This window comes from Cupressus sempervirens, chromosome 11, assembly GCF_028749045.1.
Source record: "Cupressus sempervirens isolate cs-2001-9-10 chromosome 11, ASM2874904v1, whole genome shotgun sequence".
Classification (NCBI taxonomy): Eukaryota; Viridiplantae; Streptophyta; class Pinopsida; order Cupressales; family Cupressaceae; genus Cupressus; species Cupressus sempervirens.
The window spans coordinates 597,092,041-597,099,474 of NC_143128.1; the positions used below are offsets into that span (position 1 = coordinate 597,092,041).

Here is a 7,434-nt window from a genome sequence, read left to right on the forward strand (position 1 = left end):
TCTTGAGAAAGGTCGTACGATACTAGAAAGTATCGCATAGGGCTAATTTAAAGTATCGCCTAGTATTTGCAAAAACCTATCTGGGTAGACAATAGACTCTTTTCGGTTTGACCCAAACTTTTTGGGAAGTGTTTTGGCTACCCTCTTAAGTGTTCTTCAATCCTTTCGCATTGCATTTTGAATTCAGAATATTTTTATTCGAATTTGGTTGTGCGTCCTTCCATGGTTAGTCATTTTGGTTAGTAGTGACATTTAGAGATCTATTGGTGTTTGGATGTGTGATTAGTCTTCTATTTCAATCTTTGTGATCCTTGTATTTTGTTGTCATGTGCATCCATACTTGTTTTTAAAAAAAATAAAAAATCTTGGCTTATATTTATCCTTGTTCCAAGGATTTTGGGGTGGAGCATTACACCTTATCCTACACCATGTAGTTAATTGTAAGAAATTTTTGTGTACCATAGTCCTAATCCTAAATGATATTAAAAATTTAAGATATATTTGAATCATAATCCTAACTCCAATCTTATCCAACTTGAAAATTAATGTCAAACTTAACTCCAACCCTAATTAAACATATTGTTAAATTTAAAACCTAATCTAATTACAATTCTAAATAAAATTAACCATAATACTTATTCTTTTCCTTTCATTCAATTATACAAATCACTACTATTAGCTAATCATTACATGTACATAAATGCACAACTACTAGTATATAATATTTAAGCATCAAATCAAAATACAACTTGTTTCATCCACTATCAGTGCTTTTAAATAATGTACATGTTTGTTCATTAAAAATAGGGTGGTCGTAAATTTAGAGTCAAGATAGAAACAGGGGAAGCCAAAAAATGAACAATAAAGAACCTAAAACATTGACAACGCAAGCAGATTGAAAGAATAAAGAAGGCTCCATGGGGATTAAGATGAAAATGTACAAGCTATGAAGAATCAAATCATAAACTGAAACACAACATTAAAATCCGTCAAAAGGATACCCACTAAACGAGCTCAGGAGAAAATCAAAGGCACAAGCACTGGACACTAACATTTATTGCGCTGTAACCTCTGAAATCATTCCTTAGCTCCATTTTCACAAATGCAATACTTTCAGAGTCATATACATCATGAAAATATCAGAATAATTTTTATTGGAGTTTAACATTGAACATCAAAGATGTCTTATTACATTCTACTACATAAGTTTTCCGTCATCATTAATTTGATCTGGACAATGCTTTCTTCCTTGACTGAGTGAAATATTCATGGATTGCTTCAACATTAGGGAGTCACAACACTTTCTCTTTTTGAAACTAGTTCAATCCAATAGCTCAAATGTGGGCATTTCTCCAAAGGAATGCTAAATTCTCCAAAAAATTCTGCAGAATGCTACAGGAACACATAAGGAACAAGTACAATATCAAGATAACCAAATTTATCTCCACCCAAGTAGGGTTTCCTGCCTAAGATGTTTGGTATCGCCTCTTCAATCAAAAGAAGTGAATCAATGAACTCTTTCTTGGTGATTTTCTGGGATTCCCCCTCTATCACTATAACTCCATATCCATCATTCTTCCAAAACTACCAAAAACAAAAAAAACCAATAATATAAATTTATAAGCACTTGAAGATAACAACTCCATAGATAAGAACAAGAAGATTTAGGATAGTTAATCAAAACCTTACCTTGTCTATGAAATGGGCCCAGAACCTAGCAATGGATTTTTCATATGGATCTGTGGGTAGAAGAGTTGAAAAAGAAGAGTAGGTTTCATGTATATATTCAAGAATAATCAGAGACTCCGACAATGGCTTCCCTTTGTGAATGATTGTGGGCACAGACTTGTAAATGCAATTGGCTTGTAAAAGCTTAGGGATTTTTTTGTTGAGATTGTCTTCTTGTGTGTCATACGCCACATCCAACTCTTCCAATGCTATCAACACCCGATTGGCATAGGGACTCACCCATAGCTTTAATACCTTCATTTTCTCCTCTTGGCTGCTCATTTCTCTTGTTCTCTAGTCAGTTCCTCTAGTGGAAAATGTGTTAGAGTGAGATGTATTGAAATGGTTGTTTCCATTGGTATATATAGAGAGACGGTGTAGAAGCAAAGATGAAAAGGTCTTAAAGCTCTCGTGAGCGCTGACGTCTTATGCCACTAAGAAGATATTTGACTGGACCAACACTTGCTTCGATCATCACTCGCGTCATCTAAAGTAAAATGTCTAGTAGAGGAATGATATGATTTACATAAATAATTTAGGCTGATTGAGTGCAACTTCCCTCTTCTTCGTCCTTGGTAGGAGGTGATTCAAAACACAGGGTCTTCTTTCTCGTGGGTGTTTGCCACGACCAAGAAAGAAAGCCTATGAAGTGGCCATAGCTAGGGTCTTTTTGACTAAGAATGAAATCTTAGTGTGTGATGTTTAAGTTGTTTGTAATTGAGTAGTCAATGTGTTGATTGTTGAAGCAAGTCAAAAAGAAGCTAGACATGACGAAGGAAAAAATATGAAAGAGATAACCAAACAAGATAATAGAATGGAAGACAAAGACAATCAAGGCAAGACTAGAATATCTACCGTAATGATGTGACTGACTGCATTGCTGAATTAGATTAGTAACTTTGTTCTTTTTGAAGGGTATCCCATCTAAGTTTGATTTCTACAGATAGGCTAAATAAGTTTAGAGGATGGGAAATTAAATCTTTAAGAGGGCTAGGTAAAGGTTATGTGTCATGTACAACAATTTTGCAATATGGGACTTGGGTCATATGTGACCAGATTTATTATTTGCAAGCTTGGTCTTGTTAAAATTCTTTAGAGTAACTGAGGGTCCAATAAAACTTTTCAATTGTCCTAGTGAGCCCATTAAACATTCATGCATCCAAGCTTATCATTCTAAACTTGCAGGTTACTGATAAATCAACATGCATCAATAAAACATGAAAGATCAACACATAAAACAGTGATTCACATGGAAACCCAATTTGGGAAAACCACCAGTAACATGCTACCTTGTTTCTCACTCTTCTGAAGTGATGCCCTATGAAAGGCCTACCCTATTAAAGGCTACAACACACATTGTTAAATGTGACCCAGTTAATGGATTTCAATCACCCTGTTAGAAGTGAGCTTGGTTAAAGGACTTTAGGACATTCACTTGGAATGCCACCCTATTAAAGAATTTTCTAATGGTTGTTAAACCAACCTTAGTCCAAAGGATTTTTCCCTAACTGTTGCTAGAGAGTAACAATAAGGGCTTTTGACCCGATAAGATTTACAACTTAACTTGCTGATATCAGATCACAATTCAGTTCAAAAAATTTCTTGGCATTTGGTCTCTACAACTCTGACAGCTTGTTCACACTTCAAGCTTTTGTCTCCTTAAGCTTCTTGGTTTTTGTACCAATGCAGTCACTCCAGTGGTCCTTTGACAAAGTAGTGCATCTATACTTTGTTCTTCTAGGTCTTCTCTGACCTTCTCAATGCCTTCTCTTTGGCACCACTCTCCAATCTACTTGACCATCCCCTTTCTTCGCCTTATAACCATAGATTCCTTAAGTAGGAATTCACAATACTTTTCCTGCTCTAATTTCCATCATCCAAATTAGGTTTTAGATGGATTAGGTAAGATACAATGTATCCATCCCTTATCTTGTTTTCTTCTAGAAACTTCATGTAGAATCCACTTGAAATCACCTAAAAATAGTTAGCCTAGAATTCTGTACCACCAACTCATCATCCTTATCTTCCATCTGGTTCATAAAATTCAAGGTAACAAATTTATCGGCTTAGATTTGGCGAATCTTTGACTTTTCAAATAATGCAACAGCTCAACACTATTGACTTTCTAATGCTTGACACATACTGTATTACTTGACACTTGTTACATTTTCACTCGGCATCAACTATAGTTTACTAATGCTTGGCACCTATTACATTTTACTTGGTACTAATTGTGTTACTCAACACATACTAGTATTTGCATTTACTCAGCATCAACTGATGATTTGCTTCGGCATAAACTAACTTTGCTCGACACCCACTATAGACTTTGTTTAGGCTTTGCAAACATTCCAAGTATTACAAGTTCTTCTAAAGTTTCGAAGTGCAGCCAACCTTTGTATCTTCAAGTATATTATCAATACATTATTTCACCATTGTCTTAGCTAATCCTTGCACTTCATTACAAAATCATAACTCAACCTTTCCTCTAAGTGATGTTGTTACATCTTATTGATTAAATCTTCTTCATCAATCAACTAAGTGATAGTACTTGGATCTTATAAGCAATTGTCTTACCAGCAAATAGCAGGTTTGACATTAGTGACAAAACAATGATTGAAAAATACTTCTTCAACAATCTCTCTAATTCATCAATGATCTTTTCAATCAGATTCCAACAGGTCTTTGGATGTTCATCTTGAGGGTCCTTCAAGGTTCATATATCCAATGTGGATAGAACTTCCATATTTAAAGATTTTTTTGAAGAATATTGTTACACAACTTGGAAGAGTTCTGTGGTGCAAAAATAATGTCGATAATTTTTCTTATTTATTTAATTTAATTAGCTATTTTCTTAAACTCTTTTTTTTCTTATGTATTTATTAATCTCCATTTTAAACCTTTGTATTTTATTTATAAATTAATTTATCTATACTTTTACTCTCTTTTTTTTCTCTTTGTTTAGAAAATTAATTAGTTGTTATCTTTAATTTTAACTCATGTTTTTCTTTCTTTTTATTCGATTTTGATTTTTAAAATTGATTGAAGTTTTAGTTTAAAAATTATTTTAATTAGTTTAGTTTTTTAATTTTAAATGTTAATTTTTAGTTTAGCCAATATGATATTTGTGAGAGGAGTTCCTATTTTTTTACTCTTTTTTAATATTTCTCATATTAATTTTTTATATTAAATTTTGAAGACTTTTTAAAATAATTATTTTATTCATATATTTAAGAGTTAAGTTTTTAATTTTTATAATTATTTTTTAAAGATTTAGTTTTTAATTTATTTTTTAAATTAGTTTATTTTTCCTTTTAATTATTGATTTCTTTTTCTATTAGATATAGAGGGATAAAAAAAATGTTACACAGTATTTCGAGTACTACAAAAGAGGCAAAGCCTCAAACCAAAGCCATAGTGAATATGATTAGTTGTTAGGATATTTGTATGATTGAAGTTTTAGTTTTTAAATTGTTTTAATTTTAAAAAAAAATTAGTATAGTTTTTCATTTAAATGTTGATTTTTAGTTTAGTGGAGTTGCTATTTTTTAATATTTCTCATATTAATTTTTCATAATAGTTTTTTACAAAGATTATTTTAAAATGATTATTTTTTTCATATATTTAGGTTGGTAGATTTTAAATTAGTTTAGTTTTTTTTTTAAAGATAATTTTATTCATATATTTATGCTAATAGACTTTAAATTAATAAGTAGGAGATATTTTTCCACAACAAGTTAAATTGTGATATTGTTATCAGAGTTTAACTATGTAGTTTTTGAGTCAAACTCATTGACTCATGTTTAATGAGTAGTGATTTACAAGAATCTGTCGCTCGTGATAATAAATAGAACACTTAGTAGTCATTGGATCTAAGTGATGCTCATAAAGATATATAATAAATTAAATAATTAAATACTATTTATTTAAGATTTATTACAAAATTAAAGTTTATTTTACTTAAAGTAAACACCTATCAACTCATCGTTGCAAGCACAAAAGCTTGCAACTACTAGTTTATTTAGTCAATAAAATATTTGTTAGAGACATCGTTATTTTTTCATATTAGTTTTTTGTATTTCTCTTATTAATTTTCATAATAAATTTTTTGATGTGGTTTTTTTAAATGATTATTTTTTTCATATTTGATAAATTGAATTTAAATAAATAATATTTACTAATCTATTTTAAAAAAATTAGTAAATATTTTGTTATTTAAATTAAAAATTATTAATAATCTAATTTGTTCACATAAGATTATATTTTAAATATCTACTTTGAACTATTGTTTTTCTTTTCCTAATTATTTAAAAAATAATTATTTGTGATCTATTAGCTCATGTTGTGATCTCTATTTATTTAACTTTTGATTTTAAAATTGATTTAGGTTTTCATTTTCTAATTATTTTTTATATTAATTTAGTTTTTTCTTTAAATATTATTTTTTAGTTTCTATAAATTATTTAGTCAATAGAATATTTGTTATAGACATCGTCATTTTTTCATATTATTATTATTTATTTCTCTTATTGATTTGCATAATAGATTTTTTGATTTGGTTATTATTTTCATATTTGATGAATTGAATTTAAGTAAATAATATTTATTAATCTATTTAAAAGATTTTAGTAAATATTATGTTATTTAAATTAAAAATTATTAATAATCTAATTTGTTCACATAATATTATATTTTAAAAATAATTTATTATTGAGCACCTATCGGCTTATCGTTGCAAGCACAAAAGTGTGCAACTACTAGTTATTAATAGCCCATATGGAAAGTAAGAGTGGCCTTGAATAGTTTGTGGTACAAATACATGAGCATTTGAAAGTAATCTTAAAGATCATGAATCATTCATTGCATGATTAAATAGTGAGGTATGTGCACATTTGACTAAAATCTACCATATCAAAGCAACAATCAAATATCTTTATTTTTCATATAAATTATTTTGTTACTCCAATTAAGTCTCAAAATCCACTTATTTCCACTAATAACATTTACCTAATTACTTATATTTACCAGTGAAAATAGTAGTATCCCTTTATATTTGAAACCTTGATCATTAAAATTTAAATAAAAAATTTATATTAAATCAAAATTCAAAAATTTAAAGCACAATTATTTATAGCAATATATTTAAGAAAATTAAAAATTAAAGATATCTAAATATAAAAAGTTATAAACATCTAAATATAAAAAATTATAAAAATTTAAATATACAAAATAACAAAATCTAAATATCAACTCTTTTCATAGAGTCTCTAGCTCCATTCATTTATAGAACTTATCAAACAAATCATAAAACTAGTGAAAATTTTAAAAGACATTGGATTAAAATAGTTAAAAATTGTTTAAAAAATATTCCTACTCAAAATAGGTGAGCTAGCAGCCCTGGAAAATCCATGTGATGTTTGCACAACTTTTTCATTAATTGAAAAATTCTTGATGAAAATGTGAAATTACGTAATTGTCATTGCATTAGTTTGTTGGGATCAATACTTCCTAATAACAATAATAATAAATGCGAACAAATATAGGGTTTCATAGCCTGTACTTTTTACCCCCCATCCACCACAAGATTATCCTTAAATTCTTTGCTTGTTAAGTATTCTACGATCTTGAATTTTCCTGATTTCCATTGAAGCTCTGTCCTGCAATTAGAGGTAATGGCATTTACAAACAAGAATGCACTAGTTGTGA

The 7,434-nt window shown here is 29.2% G+C and overlaps 1 pseudogene across 1 annotated transcript; it reads right to left on the reverse strand.

Moving 5' to 3' along the window:
* Window positions 1-1,124: 1,124 nt before the first annotated feature.
* LOC149531091 (putative glutathione S-transferase) lies at window positions 1,125-2,047 on the reverse strand (annotated as a pseudogene). The gene is made up of 2 exons (XR_016358788.1): window positions 1,690-2,047; window positions 1,125-1,584 (listed from the first exon to the last, which is right to left on the reverse strand). The product of XR_016358788.1 is annotated as a putative glutathione S-transferase (transcript).
* Window positions 2,048-7,434: the final 5,387 nt, after the last annotated feature.